The sequence below is a fragment of the Meleagris gallopavo genome, chromosome 12 (genome assembly GCF_000146605.3).
Source record: "Meleagris gallopavo isolate NT-WF06-2002-E0010 breed Aviagen turkey brand Nicholas breeding stock chromosome 12, Turkey_5.1, whole genome shotgun sequence".
Classification (NCBI taxonomy): Eukaryota; Metazoa; Chordata; class Aves; order Galliformes; family Phasianidae; genus Meleagris; species Meleagris gallopavo.
Window position 1 is genome coordinate 660,692 of NC_015022.2, and position 13,778 is coordinate 674,469.

Sequence of the window (13,778 nt, forward strand, 5' to 3'; positions counted from 1 at the left end):
GATACTGGAAGTGTTACTCCATATGCTGGAAGAAGCAGCACCATCTCAAGCTGTAATTTTACTTCTCTATTGTAAAACACTTTGAGAGTCGGAGAAAAAAAAGTAAGACCTCCTCAGCTGCACCAATAATACACACATAGGCCAACTCAATTCATTTTTACTGTTCCTTCTGCTTTTACTATTGAGTGCAAATCTTTAAAAAAAATAAGAATGCTCTTCTAGCTATCCAATATATTAGCAGGAACCCTTCATGTATTATTTCAAAGAACTAGAGGCCTTTGGGACATCCCACGATGAAATTTTTGTTAAAAAAGTACAAGATACATCACCACGATCAATGGTTTTCAATATTGTATATCATATAATGATGCTCTGGAGCAAGGCTTGGCTTTCTTTTATTACTTACCTCAACCTCAGAACAGTGAGCTTTTGCAGTTTTCTTTAAGTAGAAAGTGCTCTAAAGCACTAATTTCAGACACACATACACACCTCACCCACCAAAATCCTTTCTTTTCACAAACGTTGCACCAACACATGCAGGTGGAGGTGGATTTCCCATTGCCATTAATAAAAACTTCTCCAAAAAACTTCTCAGGAACCAAAATTCTCAAAGCATTCACCCCAAGCTGGATGACGAATTCAACACTTGAGGCTTCACACAGCATCACTCCAAGAAAACCCATCGTGTGTGTAGGTGTGCGAGTGTACAACAAATCTGAAATTGGCAGAGCTGGGAGAGGAAACTGCGATTTTGTTTGAAAAGCAAAAACCCAGGAGACGATGCGCTCCCACAAATCATTCCCAATTTTGAGCAACCAGTTTGACAGTAAGAATACTTTTCTGGAAGTCTGTCAGCCCACTAAGCCCTTCTATCCATTCTGTGTTGACAGAGCACCAGAACAGCTTCCCTTAGCACTCGTGGTGAAGCGTGGAGCACAAAGCCCTCAGTGCTCAGAACAGCACACATCCCACTGGAACAAATTCCCGATAATAAGGAACAGCTCTGCATTATTCATTTTCTATTTGCTTTTGCAGCTTGGAACTCTGCAGCACAACCAGGATGCTGAAAAAACAGACGTACTTGACAAAGATTTGTTGCATTTTTAGAGCAAACCAGGAAGAAAAGTTTCTAGATGGAAACCCCGCCAACTGTAGAAGAATGCCTATTTCTTGAGCAAGCATGAGCTCTTCCTGAGCATTTCGGTGGAGAGCCGGCGATGCATGCGATGGCAATAGGAGGCAGCACCATCCATCAGCAGCCTGCTCCTGACAGCTGCTTAATGGCATGCAGGGGCCATTAGTCCTGCTTGGGACTGGTCCTTACCGCAGCACTGAGCACTAAGACAGCAATAAACCTTGCTGGGATCAACCAAGCAAAAACGAGCCCTCAGTGTGCTCCTCAGCACCCAAAAGCCCTTCAGCTTCTTGAGCCCGAAGACCTAAACCATACAACCCTGATTTAGGTATTGAGCACAAAGCCAGGCCACTGAATATTGCAGGCAGACACCCAGCTGAGCAACTGTGGGGTTTCACCAGTTACTGCTGCAGCTGCTGGCTTTGATTACACAACCCAACAGCAAAAACATCCCTATTATCCATTATTACTCTTTCGCTTGCTCTGGAGCTCTACATACTTTCTACTCCCCAGAAATCACCTATAGCTTTAAGTCTCCATACACCTACCTGGGAACATACCACCTCTCTGTTCCATGTGTTCCAGTCCAGTCACAGAATCAGAATGGCTTGGGTTGAAAAGGACCACAATGATCATCTAGTTTCAACCCCCTGCTACGTGCAGAGTTGCCAACCACCAGACCAGGCTGCCTGTTCTGAAAGCCACTGAAGCTGACACACGTTGTCCTGCATGGGAGGATCAGCAGCTGCACTGATGTTGCTGTCAAAGCCTTCCTAAAAAGTTCTGCTAGTCCAAATTTGGTACAATTTATTAGTAATGCTAGCTGGTTTTCCTAAACAAACCTCAGAAAACAATTTAGTTTCAACTGGTTTACCAGTTTATTGGCACTTCCAAGGTGCTTACTGCTATTACTAGGTGGGGAAAACTAGTTAATGATTAACATACTAGGACTCACTTATTCAGGTTCCTCCTCAGCTCACAGCACATGCATGATCCGAGGCCAAACACCACGTTCCTCCTGGCCTATTTCCTCAGTCCCAGATTTTGGCTAAGAAAAGAGTTCTCCTTGGCTAGTTTTTTCCCCATCTCTCTCAAGCTGTGGATTTATTCCCCCAATCCGTCCATCCATTGCTCCCTCTCTTCCATCCCCAATTCAACTTCTGGCTGCAATGGCCAAATATGAATTGGGATTAAACTCCTCAAGTAGTAACCTTTTCCATAACAGCTCGGATGCAAGCTCTCATTTCAGGACAGACACGTACACAGCAAACACCAGAGCACTTGTTCCAAAGCACAAATGGAAAGAAGTTTCCCTTAGTCCATTTTTCCCCAGCACATTTCCAGTTCTTGGTTCGGTTGTCTTTAGAAAGAGTCACAGTCCAAGAGGAGTAACTGTGACTTTGTGATCTACCAAATCTTTGCTGGCTTGCAGAACACAATGCAACCCCTGCAAATAAAAGCAGCAGCTTCAGGGGAAGATCCCTGCTGTCTGCAATGTATGCACCAAACCTTTCCTGATGGTGGGATCAGAGTCCTGCCTGCCAGCGGTTGAGGAGAGGTTAACTTCAGAGCTGAAATTCCCCAATTTTTGTGCTAGTAGAAGCAAGTAGACAACACATGGGGTATGCTCAGACCCCTGGGGATGACAATATCTGCAACTCTCCAACTTAATCCAGCGAGTGACAGATCATCCATCACAGAACATGGTCCTGGAAGATATGCCACTAAAAGGTGAATCTTGGCATTTACAGAAGGGTTTGCAGCCTGACAAACCCCATGTACTTTAAAGAGTTTGTTGTCTTTCAGACTCCTGGATGAAAGAACAGGTTTCAGCTCTTTTGCCAGCACTGACCATATTGGTTCTGCAGGTAAAATGCTGCTAGCAACACCAACTCTGTGGGACTCAACTTACAACATGGATCCCTGACTGTGTGTTGGTGCCATCAGGAATCAAATCACAAATTTCCAGTATTTGCAGAACTTGCTGGTTCTGCAACGAAGCCCATAGATTCCTATTTTTGTCACCCTCTCTTAAATGCACAGACTCACTTTCTGCAGCCCCAGCTCACTGAGACCCGCTCTGCTGGAAGGAGCAACGCAATTTTGCTGGAGAAGAGCACAGGGCTTTGGCTCCCAGACATAAAACTCGGCGAAAAGAACTGAGCAATGAGCCAAAAGCACGCAGAGTCAGGTTTTTCAGAGTCTAGCAGCTCAATATTTAACTCTATCAGGTGGGAAATTACTGACTGCTCTCCTCTAGAGCATCCGTAGGTAGATGAATACCTTCCAATCTTGCATCTCAGCTGTCAGTGACCATACTGGCACAATGATGTGGCATCCATAGGGACACACACTGCATACCAACAAAGACACTTGTTCTGCTGGCATGAGCACAATAACCTCCCAGCTGACATAGCCTGAAGTGACAGAGCAGAGTTTTGTTGCCATAGCACCACCAGTTGCTTGCTAACAGCCTGGTCAGCAATTGCATAAGACAAAGCCTGGGGGAGAAGGAGGTCAGTGGCTTCAACTCACCTCTCACTAAGGAAAAAAGTATTTATGTATGCACTTCATAACTGCATTCAATATTCAGAAAGATGTGGCTAAGCAAAGAACTGGCTCCTTGAGCTCTTCTTGCTTGCAAGGCGTTTTTGAGAGCTTAAAATGCTCAGACTGATCTGAATGCCATGCCTCAAAACTATTTGTGATGTTCAAACATAGAAGGAAAATGGGGGTCCGGGCACTGCAATGCACATACCTGGAATGTGAGCATTCTCTACTGAATTTCACATGACGTTATTTGAGGAACGTTAGCTTGTAAAATCTGTGGTACCAAATTAGCAGAATGTGGAAGTATTTCCAATATTGTTACATGTGAAAATTAGAGCAACTGTAGTAAGCAGACAGCTGAGCACTATTAAAAGAAAAACGCTGCCTGCCTACTACTGACACAGACTGCAGACACAGGAAGGACTGCTCATCCCATAGAGGGATGCAGAATAACCAGCTGGTACTGAAACACGTGTGCTGAATAGCAGAATATTCCCAGCTGGGATGCAGGGCTTGAGGGAAGCCTGCTGCTCAGAACCGTAGAGGGCTGGGGTTTTATAGCTGATGTGCAGAGTAAGAAGCACTGTTATGCCTACAGAAGGGCAGATCAGCTCTGTTATCAAGACTTTATTTTGATGCTAAACTGAACACTCTCTAATCCACAGCGAGATTAAAGGTCCGTATGTACTGACTGACAGAAAGTACCCACAAGCCTGATAGCATCCAGCTCTGATAGAAGGCTGGAGCAGCTCTCCTATGAAGAAAGGTTGAGGGAACTGGGCTTGCTCAGCTTGGAAAAGAGAAGGCTCCGAGGAGACCTCATTGTGGCCTTCCAGTACTTGAAGGGAGGGGGAACGGCTGTTTACGAGGGTGGATAGTGATAGGACAAGGGGGAATGGTTCTAAACTGAGACAGGGAGGTTTAGGTTGGATATTAGGAGGAAGTTTTTCAGCCAGAGGGTGGTGAGGCACTGGAACAGGTTGCCCAAGGAGGCTGTGGATGCCCCATCCCTGCAGGCATTCAAGGCCAGGCTGGATGTGGCTCTGGGCAGCCTGGGCTACTGGTTGGCGACCTGCATACAGCAGAAAGTTGAAACTAGATGAGTATTGTGGGCCTTTGCAACCCAGGCCATTCTGTGATTCATTTTGGAGGCACTGGAATGTATTTCTGCACATCCACATGTGCTCGGAGCAGGGAGGTGAGCTGCAGGAAACACCGAGCAGAATCCACTGCCTTCACCTACGTGACTGTGCCTACATCTGTGCCTGTGCTTCTCTCACTTCTGCATTCCCTGCATTTGAAATAAATACACAGAAACACAGCAGTCGCTTGGATAAGAAATTAAACTAAGCCTTGACTACATGCAAGCTAAAAGCGAACAATTTAATATTAATCCTGAATAGATCCATCCAACAAACAAGCAGGGAGAAAAGGAAAAATAAATGTTTTCATTAATGTCTGCATTAATCCTCTCTCTCTCTGATGTTATTTCCAGGATGAGAGTAAAAGAGGATGATGCTTAGGATTTTCACTTTTGCATCCAGCACTGGAACTAAATTCATTTCCTCTGAAGAGAAAAACCACACATTTATAATCTCAGTCTTTCAGCTACTCTGAATTGCTCCACATCCAGCTATGGGCAGCAGATGCTAAAAAGTAGAATCAAATAGGGAGAAAACTGCAGTGCTCACAGCCATCTAAAGTACTGCACTCCCAGGGGCACTGCTCCCCAAAACCACATGGCAGAATTAAGAGATGGCCAGAGGGAGTGGTCTGGAGCCTGAAAAACACAAAGACAGCGTGAGACCGTGTATGTTGGAGAAGAACATGAGAGACGTGATATAAGTGCAAAACAGAAAGCAGCATGAAGAAAACATAATAAACAGAAGTTTTCCATCTGTCTTAGAGCATGAAATACAGGGAATAGAAAACTAATCAAAGGGCAGCAAAAAATAAGGGCTGAACACAAAGACTGAGGTTTTTTTCCCCAACGTATGGAATTTGTTGTCCTATTGCTGGATATCAAAGCTCAAACATTTGGCAATGACCCAATGAGGTGTGGGGCTTGTTAGGCATCCACTGCCCAGCCCGCAAGCCACAAAATATCTCCGCTCTTCGGTGCCCAGAGGCAGTCATCTCATACAGTACTGCAATAGCAGCAGGCTGCAGTGAAAGCTGAGGAGCAGCCCAAAAATTAATGCTTAAAGCCCGCAGAGAGTGGGCAGCTTCACTGCTGGTGAGATGGTTTTGTTCCACCAGACAGCCCACGTTCACTGTGAGAGTATCACTCGAGCTAGCACAGCTACGTGACCCAAAGCCCTTCCTGATATCCAGATAGAAAAGCAATCAAAGCAGGTTTAGAAAGCAGGGAAATGTGTGAATGGTCCTCAGATCTCGGGCTTTGTCTCCCTGCAGCACATAACCACCAGGCAGGACGTTCTCTCCTTCCTTTGTGTGGGCAAGGCTGAAGGAGAAAAGAGGGCTGAAATGCAGGGGCAAACTGTCCAGCATGCGCTGCTATTGCAGCGAGTCCAACTGCCAAATCAGAACGGGTTAACAAGGAAATGTAAAGCAGAATGATTAGTCATTTGCATGGGATTGTGCACATGGCACGCTGTGCTTCCCAAAAGCATGAGAATACCTGTAATGCTGGAATAAACCCCAAAAGCAGAGGGAAACCTGACCAGATGGAGCCAGATAAGCGGCCAGAGTGCATCTGGCAGAGCTGATCCGATGACCTTTCTTACAAAGGCACAAATAAGCCTTACTACCACATGGCTATTCCCAGAATTAAGTGGGAAACCACCTGAAAATCCTTCTTCCAGAGCTCCATGTAGGAACTCTCAGTGCCATCATCACCAACTGCTCGTGAACAGCATCCCACGACCCACTCCCATGCCATCCATCGCTTTGGGATCTCTACAAACACACTTTTCCCAGAAATTCACAGCTGAACAGAAGGGTGTGAAATTCCTCCCCACTTGGCTCCAACACCATTTGCTGAGCTTTGAGACAGCCATGTACAAAGTGAGAATGCAGGAATCAAACCACTTCCACACCTCAGCTGATGGCCACAGCTTCCTTACAAAACATCACAAGTGGATTCAACACCCATAGAAATACAAGCTTTTGCAAATATAAGCCTGAACTGTTCCTCTTGATTGCTGTCCTAATAGCAGACCACCAGACACGCAGATTCAGAGGGATAAAACATACAAATAAGCTGAAAGAGCACAGTTGAAAAACCAGAACAAAACCCTTATTTTTCATTCTATATGGAAAACTGTCTGGGAGAGAACATAACGTTGATTCTCTAACAACAACATTAAAAGAGGTCATCATCATGTGATACGCTGAGCAGGCTGAAGCTTCTCAAAGGCTCTTTAAGAGCTCCTCCTTGGAGCTTTCTGGATATGTTGGTCTGGAATTTCTCCACGGATTTGTGCTACTGCTTTTGTGGCCGTGTCCAAGGAGAAAGGACTTGGAAGGACCAGCCACAGCAAAAGCTATTGAGGAAAAAGAAACCACGGTAAAAGAAACTCCCCTCTGATCCACGGCAATGCCATGCTTTTTAAAGAAAACTTTGATCTTTGCAGCTAAAAGGTTTTGGTCTCCTCTAAGCAAGTAAGGATCCGTGAAAAGTCTTATTTATTGTCACTAATACCAGCAGGCTGCACTTCAAAGGGGAAATGGATTACGGTTCTAAATGCTGTTGCTCCTGATTAGCCTTGCAGTTTTTGCAGGCATTTAAAAATAGTTATTTCTCTGCAGATAATAGAGCAAAACAGACAGAAGAGTCAGAAGCTGTCCTAGTGAGGGGCTAGACAAGGCATCTACAGCTCCTGAATCCATCTTCCGGAGCAAGCAAAGTAGAATTGTCCGAATACAATGTGCTCATTGAAGGGACCTCAATGCTACCAACCTTCCAGATGGGAGAACCTCATTCCAAGAGTTCCTGAATGAGTGAGACCTGTGTCCACAGGCCGTGGATGACAGAGATGCCTCGAGTTCCTGACACCCCTCCAGACGGGTGCCAAAGCCAACCATGCCCATGCTCCATTTAGGAGCTCGCCAAATACTTCTTGTTTGTTCCCAAGCTAAGTAAAAAAGGAATTTACACACACAGCTTTTTCTTAAAAAGCGCCCACAGACGGCATGTATAAATATGCATCCACATGCCATATAAATACACTATCTATAAAAAACAAAATAGTGAATTCCTATTTTGGTTCGAGACATGTGAGATGAACATTGAGTTGTCATTAAATCACAATTAGAAAATCATGGAGGAATAACTGCAAGGCACTGCATGCAGCTCTTGCTGGATGACGCCTCATTTTCCAGCCAGCAGTACTGACAGTGGCCAATAAGCACAGGTCGATGGCCCTGGGTTTGCTGTTATTCAGTGCCTGATCCAAAAGCATGGTTCTGTGCTCATGGGCTCTGAAGATCCCCATCCCAAATCAGCTCCCTGCGCTTCAATGGCAGCGGTGGGGTTTGGTGGGTTTTGATCTCAAAAGATGGAAAATCATGTCTGTGACATTCATCTAGCACAACACACCCAGCCATGGCCCCACTTACTCCTCCAGAGTCCTTTTGCCCAACTCTGGACCTACAGCCAGTGACACACAAGTCTAACGAAGCCTCACAATCTGCAGCTAATTGCTACTGACATCAAAGAGGAAAGGAATTATGTCTCGATGGTTTTTACTACGTGTACCAGGCTTGGACATAAAGGAAACCTTGGCTCAGTGCTGTATCAATAAATGCACGCTCTTTGTTTCTCCTCCCATCCATCCATACCCCCAGCAGGCTCACAGCTCTCCTCTGAGGGCTCATCCCATACTGCCCCCAAAGAACCCTGCTATGATGCCAAGCCAGCTGTCCAGGCAGGAATCTCACACGTTCGGGGCCAGCCGCTCCTGCCTCAACCACGCAGCATTTCAGATGACCTGAAATATTTTAGGGGCTTTCTGCTTCCAGTGATTCCTTGTTCCTCATCTTGCTCACACCAGCCAGCCCTGTGCTGCTCAGGGAAACCCACCACCACATACCCAGCTGTTTTCAGACAAACTGGTGTTCACAAATACTTGCTAATATTTCATTAAAACCTTGCCTACTGTAGCCCAAAGGTTTGGGAATGTGCAAAAATTTCCCTACAACAACAGCTCTGGTCAAAGACTGGAACCCAAATCACAGAATCATAGAATGGCTAGGGTTGGAAGGGACCTCAAGGATCATGAAGTTACAAACCCCTTTTCCAGGCAGGGCCACCAACCTCCACATTTAATACCAGCCCAGGCTGCCCAGGGCCCCATCCAACCTGGCCTTGAACACCTCCAGGGATGGACAGGGATCCACAGCCTCTCTGGGCAGCTGTTCCAGCACCTCATTACTCTCCTAGATCTTCCCCCTGACATCCAACCTAAATCTTCTTTCTCTCAACTTAAAACCATTTCCCCTTGTCCTTATCTGTTATCTACGTTCCAAGAGTTGGTCCAAAGCATCAATATCAGCACCCAGCAAAGCAGGGTGCATGGGGCAATTCACTGGGGCATAGAAATTAAACGTGTCTGTACCAGTCAAAAATAACTATTACAAAATACTGCTTATTTCATCTTTGTATCTGTTCTTTAATTTGCATTTTTGTCTGTTACCTAATGTATGTAGTATCAGTATATTAGTGCAAACTGTGGTGCTGTGTTCACAAAAACTAAATCCTTAGTGGACTTGCATACACCGTGCTTCCCCACTGGGTTTTAAGCAAGAATCCAGGAATCAAAAAACACTATCTAACACAAACTGCTTCCCATGGACAGCTAAATCTAGCACAGAAATAACACAAAAAATCTTCGAGTCCATACATCACAGCAGAATAGCTTTCCAGATCATTTTCTGAGAATGTTTTCCAATTTGCCTACCTAGAGTGCTGCCACGCAGATTTAATACAATTAAAATTTGTTTTTCCATCTGTTTTCATGCTGCCATTACCCTAGAGCTCTTCTCTCATCCCAAGGAGATCGTGCGCAGCAAACATTCCGGGGGCTGATGGTGAGCACAGCCCCATTTTCTTCTGAAGATAGCGCTTCAGCAACTCAAAGTATTCTTTCTTCTCTCCACGTATGAGTTATGTACGATGGCACGTTTCCAAATCATAAATCAGTAACTTCTGCAGCATGTTATTCCTCCGCATGTCACGGGGAATAGAGCTGAGCACAGCATTTTGCAGCCAACCCTTCTCCAAGGAAAACAGAAATCCGACGCGAGCTCCCAGCGCCCGACGCATCGCTCGTGGTCACCGCTCATCTCCAGTCACAGTAAGGATGGAATATGGGGAGGCCACGTTTGTGCCCACATGGAGTGAGGAAACACTGCAAGGGAGACAGTGAGTGCTCCATGCTGTATTAGGAAGTCCGTTTTTTGTTGGGTACTTCTGCTCTGTTTTCCCTACGTGACGCAGAAGGCTGCTGGGATCTGAAGCAGCGCAGAGAAATCCTGAATGTCCAAGATGCTTTAAAATACTGCAGGTGCTAAGCATGGCTACAGTCATTTCACAGAGCAAATTAACTGTGTCACTGCATCCTGCATCAAATTCATGGATTCTTTTTTTTTTTTTTTTTTTTTAATTCACTCCCACTGCAATGAACAAACCATTACAACACCCACGATTCAGCCAGGACTTCATTTTCCACAAGCAGTTTAGAATGGCTTGGGTAGCAAAGGACCACGATGCTCATCCAGTACCAACCCCCTGCTGTGTGCAGGTTGCCAACCAGCAGACCAGGCTGCCCAGAACCACATCCAGCCTGGCCTTGAATGCCTGCAGGGGTGGGGCATCCACAACTCCTTGGGCAATCTGTTCTAGTGCATAAAAACCCATCTACCTCCAGATATATTTGCAGAGCTCTGGATGACTGAGCAAACATTTTGCAGGATGTGTTATCTTTATGAAATTAAGTTTTCCTATGTGAGCTGGCTGGGACATGAAACTCACCAGGGACCATGCCAGAAAATAGACTTTGCTCAACACCTGAGCACAAGCCAGTTGACTGCGCTCCAAGTCTCTTTTTTCTTTTATTTCAACCTCAGTTCCCCATCAATTTTTAAAACAATAAAAGGATGTCCTCAAAATTGAAATTTGGTGTATAAACAAAGACTGCTGCAACGTAGAAAATGAGGCAGACCTGAAGTGGTAATGCCTGCGGGATGGCAGGCTGTAGGACCTGTCAAACTTTGCAAAGTATTGGCTGAAAACAGGAAGAGGAGGGTGAGGGAGAGCCAAAACAACGAGAATCAGGAGGTTGCCTATCCATCAGGACTACTGCCAAAAATCTGTATAAGGAGGAGAGCTGCTCCAAGACCAAGGGCTATGTGCACACCTTGCCTTACACTGGGGTCATGTCAGCTGGAGGCATGAGATCACACTTTCTGGAAGAGTTAATCATACCTTCACTGTGCAAGGACCTTGGGAAAGCAGAATTCATCCTCCTGCCACATAGAGCAGGCGTGGTAAGGACTGCAGGAGCACCCCCAGAGCCACCAGCAACAGGGCTACAGCCCCACGTCCCAGTTGACCCCATCTTGTGGGACACAGGGGAAGAAGAAAACCACCCTGGCTAAATGCTGCAATGATGATCTTTATGCCTGTGAATCATTATCCTTCTGAACACAAGCGTTTGCCTATACAAATATACCAGGATTTATGAGGCTGGGCTTCACCCAGTTAGTGTTGGTCTCTCCTGTACTCTTCCTTCATGTGCTCCCATGCTGCACAGATCATCACTGAGCCTTCCTCGGCTATCCAGAATGGTTGGTTTATAAAAAAAAAAAATGTAGGAAAGGAACATTAATAATTGTCTTCATTCAAGGTAGAACTCCAACATATACCTTTCTTTTTTTTTTTTTGCCTTCTCCTCCTGTTTTACTACAAACAGTGTGCAGAGACGTGTTCTCCTCACTCACAAGGTTGTCTTCAGAATAAGGAGCTGCGTGCTGCAGAGATCCTTGCATCTGCCTCAGCACACAGCACCAGAGCAGCTGTGTTTTTGGGAGGCACCAGGCTGCAGGCAGACAGGCCGTGGCTGTTTGCAAGCAGCTGGAAATAGCATTGTCTTTAGATAGAAAGGTTTTTTTCTGAAGTGCATTAGAAATCACTAGGAGTCATGGAAGAAAAAAAGAAAAACGGTTAAAATAATCCCGTGCCTGTGCTAGACCACTTTGTGGTAGGGTCTCTGGTTTCCATAACATAAGCAGTATGTCATAGCAACAATTACATCAGTGCTAAATGCCATTCCTGCACACAAATTCTACTGCGACTCGTAGAAAATCCTTGGTGCCGACTTGAATTTGTCCTGCCTTCTAGCAGAAATTTCCAAATAGCTCAGCAATGCTGTCTGCTGCCCTCCTGAGAATCTGAGAAGTCCATCTCTGGAAGCAGAGAACACCAGCACATCACCAATAACCCCATTTGTTTCTCAGCACAGAAGACAGCAAACAAGCTCACGTAAGCACCAGATACCTCAGGTATTTGCCACTCAAAGTTATGCATCTATTTTGCTGCCCTGAAACACAACATGTACTACCCACTGTTCATCTGCAGACCAGCAACGATTATTAAAAAGCAGAAAGGGCCAACTAGGAATGAAGGACATTCTTACTTTCCAAAATCTGCATGTGCATCACCAGTTGTCTTCTCATCAAATGCATCCCCCTACTTGCAGCAGACAACTCCAAGGATAACAAGAGAAAATGATTAGACTGTGCAAGTCAATCAAGAGTTATCACTTGTAGGGTATTTACTTATACTTGCAGAAAACAAAATATGAAGAGATGAGTGTATTCCCACTGGCTGAGACTGCAAACAAATATTTTCTGCCTAGATGATGTGTTCAAGCATTAAGAATTGGAATGAGCACTTTGGAATCAGATGCCTCCAAAACTGCTCTTCTTCTCCATACAGAAAACATAGACTTGAATGACTTCATGCACTTGACAGGTTTATAGCAGCAACCTAATTAGGTCATTGGTTATAAGCTGGCCCATGGAGAATTACAGCACATTCCTTTCATCAAACTGCTTCCATCAGGAGCTCTGATGGAACATCTCAGACCCGAGGAGCACTGACCTGCCAAGAAGCCCCAGCCCAGCACAGAATTCCCTTTGGAATGATGACATCTCCCCGAGGTGCCATCTTCCCCACCCCAAAAACCCTTTACAAAGTCCATCAGCTACCTTTCGAGAAAAAAAGAGCTATACTGGTTCAACAGTAATCTTCTAGTTTGTCCTTTTCTTGTGGATAACTGTAAAACTGCCCTATTTCCCAGAAATACAGGCTTGTTTTTCCCCACTAACTTCTTGCAGCATCTATTGAAGGGTGCATCAGAATACAAATAACCAGTTACAAAACAGAAATAAAGCATTCAGTAGCTAAGCACCATCTCCTTGATGTAGGCAGCAAAGTGCAGCAAACACCCTGCAAATGCTCCACTCAGGGCTACACTGCTTATTTTTGCCCGTCCTTTGTGCCCACCCCTTTTCAGATCTCTCTCACTACTTACTAACAGATAGTAAGTACTGATAGATAACAGAGAGGCCCAAACCAAAGCTATCAGAGTTTTTGGGCAGGGCCAGCTTAATGTTCTGATCTCAGCTGGACTCAGGCTGCAGAGTGCAGCTCATCAAATACCAGCCCTACGGAAACTAACGATAAGGAGGATTCCATTGACCTCACCCAAAGAAGGATTTCACAGAGGGAGGGCATGCAGACTGGCATTAAAAAAAAAAAAGGCATTTTGAAGGTCCAGAGCATATTTAAATTTACCTTTAAAAATTCATATATAGATATTTTTAATTCTTTCATAGGCATCTACTGTCAGTCCCTGCCATAGACGGGGCACCATGGAAGACAGACAGCCTTTAATACAGCCCAATTACACGTTGTGCATTCACAATAAGGCATGTACTTCAGCAGCTGTTGTGCCCTGCTTGTTATTACATAATAAATGATGTTTGGCAAAGCCTCCTCCCACTCTGTGAAGAAACCATGCCATTCTGTAGCACGTTACCTGTTAAATTATAGCTCTGTACTTCTGCC

At 45.2% G+C, this 13,778-nt stretch overlaps 1 protein-coding gene across 1 annotated transcript in view; it reads right to left on the reverse strand.

Moving 5' to 3' along the window:
- Positions 1-13,778, reverse strand: part of MYO9A (myosin IXA) — a 136,383-nt gene that overhangs the window by 52,820 nt on the left and 69,785 nt on the right.